Source organism: Paramormyrops kingsleyae, chromosome 6, assembly GCF_048594095.1.
Source record: "Paramormyrops kingsleyae isolate MSU_618 chromosome 6, PKINGS_0.4, whole genome shotgun sequence".
Lineage (NCBI taxonomy): Eukaryota > Metazoa > Chordata > Actinopteri > Osteoglossiformes > Mormyridae > Paramormyrops > Paramormyrops kingsleyae.
The window spans coordinates 5,693,819-5,706,191 of record NC_132802.1 but is presented as its reverse complement, the minus strand read 5'-3'; the positions used below and the strand labels follow the sequence as shown (position 1 = coordinate 5,706,191).

The window sequence follows — 12,373 nt, the reverse complement described above, 5'->3', positions numbered from 1 at the left end:
GTGGGATGGGGGGACAAAAAAAATAATTCTAAATTGATTGCACAAAAACTTACAGCTGTGGAATTGAATAATACACTGTATCTAGGACTGCATAACATCACTTAAATATTTCATGAGTGGAAAAACCCCAGGGAGAGACAGGCAAACATCTTGACTGTCAGTTTGGCACTTAAGAATGCTCAGAAGAGAAAAATAAAAAAAATACAAAAAAATTGGCCTCCTCCAGAGCTTAACTGTGAGCCATTGCTTTTGAACGAGTCTCACTCCCTGCCATGGAAATTAACGGTTCTCAGAGTCCTGGGCTTCACTTCTGGCCCTGACGCCACACTGTTGTGTCAGATTTCACCAAAACAAGCCATTCTCAGCTTCCAACCCGCCATGATTTTATTATTCCAAGTACTATACTTACTTTTTTATTATTATTTCAAAATGTCAGGCTGAATCAACCCATCAACCGGCACATATTTAAAATTCAGAATGAGTAATGCTATTATGCAGTCGAGCCCATGAAACCTTAAACGATTCGGTTCAGAGTGGGTACTGCAGTTCAAAGTACTGCCCTTCTTTAATGTGATTAATTATATCAGGCTCTTGCACAAAGGAACGTGGAGTTAGCGTTTAACCATCTGGCTTCAGGCATTAAAGAAATCACACACAAAGATAATATTCACTAATTTATTGGGGTTTTTTAAACGAATCTATTTTTATTTTACGGTTAGATATCCGCCACCTGTGCTGAAATGACCTTTCCCAGTGCTGTTAATAAGGTTTGAACTTAACCGTATCCTGCACTCATTCAGAGTCCTGACCTACTGCAGAAATGGCCACCTAACCAGCCATCCCATAAAGTGCCATCTATCAACCGGAGTAGCCGGCTTTGTGATCCACATCAGTATTCATCGCGCTCTGCCAACAACGAGGACATTCCTGAAACACAAAATGGTAATAACGTTGCTAATTATCTCAATGTGATGAATTCTTCTGCGATCAGTCAGACCTTTAAGTAACATCCTGGTGCAAAGAAACTTCTACACGCTCAAGAAAACCGCAGTTGCTCTCTTTCACCCAATAGCTGCTGAAATGTGCCATGTTGGATGCTGGGATACGTACTGATAACATGGAGTACCGAGTACCCAGGGCTGTTGGGAGAACACTTCTTCTGAAAAGTAGAAGTACATATCCAGAACAAGTGGTTAACACTGTCGCCCCACATCTCTGGGACCCGGGTTCGAGTCTCTGCCATGTCTCCATGTACGTGGAGTTTGCATGTTCTCCCCATGTCACTGTGGGGTTTCCTCCAGGTACTTTTATAAAACCGAGTCGTCCATTGTGGGGACTGGAAAAATGTCCCCACAAGGTCAAAACAGCTTGATATCACATTGTGGGGACATTTGGTTCTCACGATGTAATATATACACAGACACACGCACACAGACCTTCTCATTTCTCAGGTATCCCGAAGCAATGGGCCTCAACTGGAAAAACACGATTATCTGAAAAAGCTCTCAAAAACCCAGTTAAAACAGATCAAGGCCACACTGTTTAAAGAGGCGCCTGAACCAGCTTCCTCTGCCTATCCTGTGTTCCCCACATAATTAAAATTCACATTTAAATGGAAGCTCTAATAAAGACGTGATTAAACCGTTAATTTCTGCGGATCATCAAGTATATAATGTAACAGCCACCCCAGGAAACACCAAGAACTGGGTTGGACTTTGCCCCAGGGGTTAGGGAAGGAACAGAGTGAGGTTCTCCCGTTAAGGTGCGGCTCAGCAGCGATCACGTCCCACATGCCGACCCCACAAATGTCGCTTTTCCACTGCCACCAAGAATCAAGCCATAGCGTGAACTGACGGTTTACCATTGTAAATTATCCAAGCCATAGCCAAGCCGTGCTCACGCTGACATTCCCTGCTTACTGAAAGGGCGGAAAGCGTGACCAAACAGAGCCAAATCATCAACATCTGATTGGTAGAAATGAACTGAGTTTTCTGCACATAAATTATTAAAGAATATATATTATTCATTATTAATTAGAGATGCACTGATCCAATATTCGGATCGTATCGGCGCCAATCCAGACCTACTTGACGGATCAGGTATCGGCCATACATGACCGATTCACATCCGATTCTTACTTATTTAGTCTCTAAAAAGATAGATTTAACAGGAAATAGGAGCTATTTGTACAATCAATCACACAACAGCTCTTTCCCATATTAGACGTGTTTTTTGCGGCATTCAAGCTGAACATGCTGCCACTCCGTTTTTTTAGCTACTGTGTGACTTCCGCCAGAACATCAGGTAAGAGGGTAACGATCTGGGAGCATTTTACCAAACCATAGTATACCAAAACAGTATTATGTGATGTGCTCCACTAACCAAATTTCATAAACAAAGATATGGCAAGTTTATACTGATTACTGACTTTTGAGCGTCATAAAATGCCTCACTAATTTAGGCGTACTACTAATCTGATTTGTGAATATTTAAATTGTGGGCGTAAATAAATGTCCATTTAGTACCAAAAATCTGGCCGTCGGGTCAAATGTTTCATCCATCATCTGAAGCCCTGGAGATTATTGTGCATGCGCGATATAATATCGATATGATTTCTCCCGGCCCTAGGCCCAGGCATCACCTGCACCATGGCTGCAGATGATGCCACATCCCTGAGGTGGGTCATCATGTGGTGGGTGTGGCAATGCGCTGTATCAGTGTGCACTCCTTACCTCTCAACTTAAAGTACTATACAACAGAATGGAATTTGTAATGCAGATTTACACAAGCAAATGCTTTGATGCTAACATAAGACGGCAATTCTCACAGACTTGCTAGTGGAAATAAGTACATAATAAATCATAATGTACACCAAGTGAACAGCTCGCTTCGGTTTTCCACTGCAGTAGGGTCGGCTTGGTAAAAGAGTCACTTCGGTTTTCCATCACTGTCATTCTCCAAAACTGGCAACGCTTTTACCAAGCTGACCATACTGCAGTGGAAAACCGAAGCGAGCTCGAACCATGCTGGAACTAGGCTCTCTTCACAGCATGGCTCGGGCACAGCTCGGTTCCTATGTGCCAGTGGAAAAGCGCCATAAGATAATGGCGGGGACCAGACCCAGGAACAGCCCACCCTGTCCTCAGGGGTCAGACCAACTAACCGTTCCATGTGCATTTTTTCCTCCAGATGTTGGTACAGGCAACACTGGCAGACCTTCACTTGATATTGGCAGCAATGACAATGTGCACAAAAGATACAGAATTCGGCAGCAGATATATTCCTTTCCATACAGTGACTTTCTGCAAACAATAATCTAGGTTCTGTTCATTCCACAGGCTGCCATGATGAGTCAATTCATCAATAACGCAGCATAACTGAGTGGAATGTTGCATTTATAGTGACAAAAGAGTTTAATAAGGGCGTAATACAAATGGCAAGCAGAAGGGCTTCCAAGTGATGACCCTCAGCGGAGATGGACGTCTACTTCACCGAAGAAATGAGAAACTCACACGGAAAAAAATCCAGCTAACATTCAGACCCCTGTTTCTTATGAATATTCAGAAGGCAGCCACCATAATAAAAGCTTCTGGCTTCTGAAGTGGCTTGCGTGTTTCTAGTAAGAAAGTTAACTTTCTCAGCTATCTGCAGGGCTTATCTGTTTGCTGGTGTATAGACAAACCATTGTGGTGTAAAAGCTATTATAAAAAAAAAATCTCATAACTGACTACCAGAGCGTTTCCATTAATAATATTTGTCAAGCTTTCAACTATCATTTCCCACACAGATTTTTAATCTGTATGGCATGTATGGGGCGTGAGGTAAAAATCTGACTGAGACCGTGTGCTCATGGTAACATTAAAGAGGCTTTTGAGCCGATAAACATGACATCACCTGTGACAAGGAGCAGCCTGCAGTCATCACTGAAGGAGCATGTTTTTTTGGAAATGAGATCCTTCAGCTGCAGCTGGCTTTCAAAGCTCATACAGGCCATGAGATTTGTCCAGATGAAAGAACAAAGAAGATGGCCATTCTGCCAGTCAGCACAATGTTTCCAGCACACACATATACAGGAGGCTGCAGTTAACATTCCGACTGGGTCTGGGCCAGGTGATATTACACATGACCCAAAAAGAACAGAACACATTCATCTCCTAGAATCTCAAAAGGGCAGTTCCAAGTCCTTATTATCAGAATGCACCTCAAGATCTATGACCCATCTTGCCATCTTGCCAACATAGGTCAACAAACTAACTCCATTTGGAACTCCCTCCATCACATGAGAAGAATCACTCCAAATGTTTCTTGTGTGGTTCCCCAATGGTGAAATGAATTGCCAAAAAACGTCCGGTCACCAGACTCCCTCTCCACCTTCAAGAACTCATCTGTTCCATGAATTCCTGTACTAGCCCAATGTCTCTCTACTTTCAATTAATGTTCTTAATGTTGAGATTCTTGTCCGTGCATAGTCTCATTAGGGTCTTGCTTACTTATTGAGAAGCTATCGTGTAATTGTTGTAATTGTCTCGCACCAGCTACTGCTTACACTTGTACCTGAGCATTCATTGGTAGCTCAGCCTAGCTAAACTTGTACATTGCTTTGGACGAGTGACGACAAACTGGAGGACCTCTCCTGGACCAGGTTCGAGCAACTTGAGGTCACAACACGTTAGGTCGGCCACACCTTGCAAAACTGAGTCAAGATAAACAGGAGGTAGCCTAGCAACTAAGTCCTGCAGACGTGGGCGAAACTCGGGTCTCGCTCTACGCCGCAACGGCATTCTGCGTTTCTGAAAAGGCTGTGTGGGTGGGGGCGGGGCTGGGTGGGGACCACCCCCTCACCTACGGCACGGCCATTTAGAAATCCCTCATTTTTTCCAGGCCTCAAGGTACAGACCAAGGGAGGAGCATCTAAAAAAAACAAACAAAAAAAAAAAAAAGCAAATAACTAGAACAGGCTTTAGGGAAAGAAAAAAAGAGACACCCCAATGACTCATCTTTTTAAAAAAAAAAAAACAGCAGACACTGTAAAAGCCAATGGGCAGCTTATGCATGGCTAAGGCCTGTTTAAGGGTTTTACAAATTAGTGCTAAAGACTGTGCTCAGGAAGAAGACGAAGGCGACGCGCTCCATGCTTCCGCGCACGTCCGGGATGCGCTCGCCTAACTGGCTATAATCTAAAACAGATTTCCCGCAGACGTCCCATGCTGTGCAGGCAAGCAGCTCTGTGCACAAGACATGCTGCACTGGCGGCACAGACAGGACAGCCCCTGAGCCCCGAGAGAGAACCCCAGCGTGAGCCTCCTTAGGGCAGGATAATCCCCCCACATTCCCTCACGGACAGCCGAACATCACAGTTGGCCTGACACACTCCCATCTCCACAAAAATAAACAGCCCCCCCCCCTCCATAATTAACCTGGCAATCATTCTGCGGTATTGGGGGAGGGGGGGGGGTTGGCTTGGAGAGGAAGGGCTCTGAGGACACAGGCAGCGTCATCAGTGCATTATGCAGACACACCTCAGGGCATGTGCCACTTTCAGAAGCGTTTATGAACATGGCAGAGCTGAACCCTTATATTACTGATGAACTACAGCATCTTGCTGCTTTGGATTATCATGCGCACCTGCATTTTCCAGCCCCCCTCCCCCCACACTTCTTTTTCTTGGGCATTGCTCTGACGCAGGGGTTCGCAAACTTTTAATGCCTATGGACCAGTTTATTACAGGCATACAAAATTTCAAGGCCCTGTAAAATGGAGGGGGTCAAATACCATCACTCCAGGAACAATTCTCTGGGGGTGGGGGCATTCACCAGGGATAAAAACATCAAGTAGGAAACCGAACATGAACATAGTTGCTTCTCGCCCATCCAATCAGAACACATGGGGGGAGAACGCAGACTTACCCTGAATTTTACTAGTTCAAATCCCATAAAATGCTCTGCTGTGTTAGGGAAAAATATGGGGCTGTAAAAATGGGTGATGCTCAGGGTAAAAAGACTAGGGAACTAACGCTGGGGAACTAACTCAAATATCTTTACAAATAATTCACTACAACAAAAAAAGCCCGTGAGGTGAGGTTGGCCTTCCAATAAGCCAAGCAAGTGGGGATCACTTCTGCTCTCCAGCACAGGCAAAGAAAAGACTTACAATACCGGGCCTGGAGGGGGTCTGCCGGCCCCCCAGCAGCTGCACACTACAAGGCCAGGGGGCCAGGCGTCGCTTGAGAAGGAACATGTAGGTTCACCGAGCACACTACGGCTAAACCGCTACAGCAGACAGCAGGATCACCGGAACCCCTCCCCAGGCTGCAATTGGCCCTGATCCAACAGGTCGAGGCACCAGGCAGAATGCCCTCGGTCCACGGGGCGCCAAAGTGGCCTACCAATTTGTCATCCTTTGGTGACTTAGGGATTTCTGCATTATTTAACCCCAACAGCAAACAATGTACCTCATTAACCGAAATGATTAATCTTTCAACACCTGGTTCAACAACTGCATCATAATAGTCTACAACCCAAACCCCCGCCACTTCCACACCTCTGCAAAAAGACCTGTCTGAAATGAGTATGACCCGACAGGATGACAAACTGATACCTAATCTTTTGTAAATAAACTGACAAGGAGAATATCTGCACAGAATTACCCACGAACAGAAACTCATCAGGGACTGACATGGCATACATTTGATATTAGACCGTAAATAAATAAAGACTAAATGCTCTGTCAAAAAGAGCTTAAAGAACTTTTTAAAGAGCAAACAACCAATACCCTGGCCACACACCTGTGGAAAGTGTGGAAAGAAATACTGTAGCAACATTTTAAGCCCGCCTAAACAGCTCTAGGTGACCTTGAGGTGTAATTAATCTATTCATCCATGAGTTACAAATCAGTAGCTAATTTTATGCAGCACACGCTAGCCTGCGCCGCTGACAGTCTGATGCTCCAGTGAGCGTGCCTTGTGCTAGTTAATCCAGTAAAGCTGCCCAATGAATACGCTGAAATTCCACAATGGTGAACCTGATTGGTGGGAGGTCACATCAGCATAGTCACTGGGCTAGGCTGAGATCGGATTCGTTCTCGCTAATGAAAGGCCAGCCTTCATCTCGATGCAGCCTAACAGAAGGATATGCCACAAAGTAAGAAAAGAATACCAACAGCATTTTATACTATATTCAAATGAAACCAGCTTAAAGCATATTCACTGTATAATACAAGTACTTCACTTAATATAAGAGCTATTTAAAGGGTGAGATTGGACTTTGTCGTTAGAAATGGTGTCGATGGATTATTTCAGCACAGACTGTTACTACAAAGCACTAATTACCCTCAAACCTTCATAACAACCTAAATCCTTTCAGAGAAAACAAACAGAAGCTGCATTATGAACTGCTATTCAATAATAAATGTGCACGGGGAAAAAAAAATCTCTCACAAACGAGCTGGCTGTCATTTCATTCAGGTGCAAAGAAAGAAAGCACTTTTGATTTAAAGGTTTGGTGTCAGAAAATGACACATTACATTCTACTGATGTCCCGTAGTAGATGGAGGACAAAATGATGAGGTGACTTTAAAATATACTGTGGGTGTCTTCCATCAACAAAGGGTGCTGCCACCAAGACACAAGGTCAAGGGCACCAAGGACGCATTTTCATGCTGCCATTGAGTTCACAGTAGGGCTGCAACAACTAATCGATTAAATTGATTAAAATCGACTATTAGTTGCCAACTAATTTAATAATCGATTAGTTGGGTCTACGTTATTATACACATAAGTACAGTAGCTACCCCCAGTAAGCTAACCAAAGCCATGGTGGCAGTATGGCCGACCGCCATAGAAGAAAAAGGAGACGGGAACCAATGCCGTGCCTTGAGTAGCTTACGTGACGAATTCTGGAAGAATTGGAAAAAAAAATCGTTTGAAAAATGGCGGGGGCAGACACAGCAGAGTCTTGTTTTAATTCTGCCAGACGGTAATTAGCTGACATTAGGTCGGAGAGACACTGATGTATTATGTGACGCTGTGGAGTTTTTGGATTATTTTATGCAATTATTCAGATTAATTAACACAAATCCTTCGTTCAGTGGTGTAGTGGGGGGTAAATGCACATAAACACCGTTTACGCACCTTTTAAATTTACAAAACAGCATTTACTCACCTTCTGCTTCATTTCTTCATGATAGAAATTCATAGTAATATCAAATGTTGTAGTACTCAGGACCAGTTTTTGAATGTTTCGATCTTGTCTTTGAATCAGCCATATTTTTACTCGTTCTTGTCATGGACTCGGGATTTTATTTCGAGACCAGCTGAGACCACAACTTTGAGAATATTCCTATTAATGAGCCGTTTACTGTCGGATTGCATACTTCTCACTTCAAGTGCAACCAATGACGTTACTACCGACCGCGTTACCCGCCCCTTCACGCACATATGTGCAACATCAACACAGGTGAAGTTGTGGTTGTCTGGGAAAGATGTCAACACAATCGGCTATTATCAAATGTGGCTACATATACCACAAGGTGTTTACCCTACCATTCTATTAGGGGGGCGCCCCGAGTTAATTTTATTTAATTTTATTTTCTATATAGCGCCAGATCACAACAGAAGTCATTTAAGGCTACGTTTCCAATAGAACAGGTCTATATCGTGTCCTTTTATTAAACAAACTAAATAGCCTTATGTTATTTATCTTATTTACAGTTCATCACTGTAGTATGCGCACACAACCGGACACGTTTTAAAACTAAATTTGCCACCGGCCGTTCAGGGGTTTTTCCTCACCAATCGTCTTATTTGCGCTGTTCAGTCACTAAAGTCTATGGAGTTTCACAAGAGCACAAGGCGGCACATTTTTAGCATAAAATGCAGAAAAGGCTTTTTCTCTGCAATAAATGTTTACTTTGCATGTCCGTAATAAATACAGACACACTCACTCGCGTGCTCCCCCCCCCATCACGTGTGTTATGTGTATCAACATTAAATAACATTAGAGAATTACTTAATAATATTTTATAAAAAAAAGATTATTTTTCATGACATTGATTCAGCTTCTACAAAATTATTTTTTTGTACTCTTAATGTAGCATACATTTATTTTTTTATGTGAGTTGCTGGAAACAACCTTTGTACGAAGACAAAGTCTGGGTTATGAAAACATCCTGGAAATGAAATTGCCCCCCCCCCCGATTAATAATCAATTAATCGGAAAAATAATCGACAGATTAATCGATTAGCAAAATAATCGTTAGTTGCAGCCCCAGTTCACAGGGCCCCCGATATGGAGACAGGGAAACCCCACACAATCATCAGCAGGACTCGAAGAACAGCTGCATTCAGCACAGGAAAGGGTTAATGCCAAGCGGGCAGCATCTCACTACTCAGATGTGTCTGAAAAACACGCACACAAAAACACTGACTGCTACCATTTCATCATGAGGCCGATACACAAAATCTTTGGAGTGTGCATGCGTGCATGTTTATATTTTAAACACAAATATGAGCTGGGATCAAAATGCCATAGATTAGCTATGGTGATCTTAGGAGAAACTCAGTGAAGAAGGTGACCAGCAGCTGGACACTGCTCCCCGTCCCTCAATACTGACGCATGCCCCTAGACATTCCTCCCTGATTCTTAAACACTATTAATGCTTTTAAATCTATAAGCTGTGCTTCACCTTTAGAATGCATGTGAGCGATCTGAGCATTACACCATCTCCATTACTGACTCACGAGACAAAAGTGGATAGTGATGGGGAAGGGGAGGCAATCCTTAAGTCATTTTCTCACTATTGAGAAGGTGGGGGGGGGGGAGACCAAAAATCACTCATTTTCAGTCTTAACCACTTTGCAAAAGGCATTTTGTTCACAATTACCATTAAATTCAATACAAAAAAAGTACACAAGTCAGGCAAGAGATTATTGAATGCTCGGGCCAATAAAATTGAGCATTTCTCACCAGTACGGCCCTAAATCCAGAAACACAGTTAGTGTTGACGAGATCTGATGAAGGTATGAAAGAAAAGGGGGGAAAAAATAAAAATCAAATGTCAACACAACAGGCCATTCATCATGCTGGCCAACATTCCAGCCGCACTTTTGGGAGGATGAGTCTGATCAATAAATTGTCAGGTGCCAAAAATGGAAGTATTAGGGGGCAAAGCATGTCTATAAATACCAGATTTTTCTGGCTGGCCAAGAAGGAGGTCAAGGTACTTATTGGGTTACAATCAGGCCCGACTAAGCCAAAAACCCAACCAAGGGCAGGTGTGAATGAATCGCTATGTACATTTTAGCCATTTTTTATACAAATAAGCTAATTTCAGAATTCCAGCAGAGTAATGTATAATAATGGGCCCAAACAGTGACACCTGTGGGATTTCCTCTCAAGCGTGACAACCTGCTTTGTGACAGAGATAAAGGACTCCGCTGTGAATCAAACTTATTGCCTCATGCTGCACACTTATTCGCATTTCCCTGGAAATGCACCTGGTGCATTACTCGGACTCGGGAGACACAGGCATGCGGAACAGGATGGGTTTACCGCATTAACTGCGGTGCACCCCCGCAAGGATCCTTTAAATGGCCATCTTTCAGAACACTACCCAGATCAAGGTCTGGCTGTCATTCGGTACAGCACACATTAAGTCCTACCCACCTCATTAATATTTAATCAACTGAATGTCATGAGTACAATTCCTACTTCATGATGATTTCGGGGTTACATTACATAATGGCACAAATTCACTGAGCAGCATGTTTTTGGTCTACGAGAGAAAATCGAAACACCTGAAAAAAACCCACAGAAGGGACAAGACCACAGAACCACCGTGCCGCCCTGGAGAACTGTATACGTTTCAATAACTCCAACATCATTCAAAGCTTAGTTTATTTACATTCTATTTATATAGCATATCCAAAGACGCATACAACTGAGAAGGTAGCATTAACCAGTTCCTGGAGCAAGTGAGGGTGAAGGGTGTTACTTGGGGGCCCAATAGTGGTATCACTCTGCTGACCTTGAGAACTGAACCAGCAACATTGGGATCATGGGCACATGGTACTAACCCAGTGAGCCACAAAGTGCCCCAATCCTTTATTTTACCTATTTCATCCAGTTTTTGCCTTGGAAAGCCTTTATAACTATACATGATGAGACCCACTAGTGGAAACACATTTATATATTTACAGATATCTATTGAGCAGATGCTTTTTTTCTAAAGCAACGTACAATTGAGAAGGCAGGGTCAACAAGTCCTGGGAGCAACTGTGGGTTAAAGGCCTTGATCAAAGGCTTAACAGTGAAATTACTCTGCCCACAACGGGATCTGAACCAACGACCTTCCGATCACGGCCACAGTGACCTAACCCACTGAGTCACACGCTGCCCCCACCGAGTGTTTAACAGTGATGCAGAAAAGCTTGAACATGAGCAGGATACCTGGACAGCGGGTAAATAAGGGAAATGAGACCCAGGAAACATGAAGGCATCAAGGCTGCAGCAGATTATTGCTTTTCATTCAAACCTTGGCAGAATCATTCAGTTGAATAGGTAGCAAAAATCCATTATTTTGTTAATTGCTTCCTCCAGGGTTAGCGTGACATAATGGCAGATGAAGGTCAAGTCAGACTCACCTCGCTGTTCTACAAAGAGCGCAGAGGCTGCGGTATCACCTGGCGAACATGGCCGCCCGGCACGGCACGTCATTCACGACAAAGCTGGCGGCCCGCAGGCATGTACAGATCGCAAACGTCGTTTTCCTACGAAGGCACCGATAAAAGGCTGCCGACACACTCGGCAGTTCTACTCGGCCCCGGAAACACGCCGCTGAACGGGACTCCTTGGGGGCTCTCTTTGTTGTACGTCTGGCCATTTGTTTTGTTCAGTTCATCGCTGTGCTCTATAAGGATGCTTGATGGATACCCAAGGCGTTCTGAAGTTAGAGTGAGATCCAGGCCCACTACCGTACGTCGGCACAGGGCATTACAGAACATCAGATCAACCAGTCTAAACTAGCCTAGGACGAGTACAAAAGCAGCGCATGTCAGACAACTCTCTGTAATTTACTCTGAATTCAACTTCAGTGTGATCCAGCAGAAAATGCTTACAGACAGCTTTCCAGCCACTAAGGAGACTATTTCAGTTTATGCCAGAGCATCACTTTTAGATTAGAAATCATGCACTGCTGCCAGAATGAACAGGGAATAACAGCAAGAGTATCCACTGTACAGACAGGGGACGAGTTCAAATATACCTGTACTGGATAGACCACTGCAAAATCTCTTTGACCTTAACTTTTAACACGATCATGGCATCTTTTATGTTGCTACTCTGGTTTGCATGATACATTTATGCACTGTCACCGTCTC

At 43.6% G+C, this 12,373-nt stretch overlaps 1 protein-coding gene across 4 annotated transcripts in view; it reads right to left on the bottom strand.

The window, feature by feature from the left end:
* The window catches only part of LOC111859123 (forkhead box protein J3-like), a 69,876-nt gene that overhangs the window by 43,005 nt on the left and 14,498 nt on the right, over positions 1-12,373 (bottom strand). Inside the window, exon 1 of one of the 4 annotated variants that reach the window (XM_072713486.1) lies at positions 4,843-4,861. The exons of the other annotated variants lie outside the window; for them this stretch is intronic. The gene's annotated coding sequence lies outside the window, so the exon portion shown is untranslated. Of the gene's footprint in view, positions 1-4,842; positions 4,862-12,373 lie in introns of those variants that run through there. 4 annotated transcript variants of the gene reach the window in all.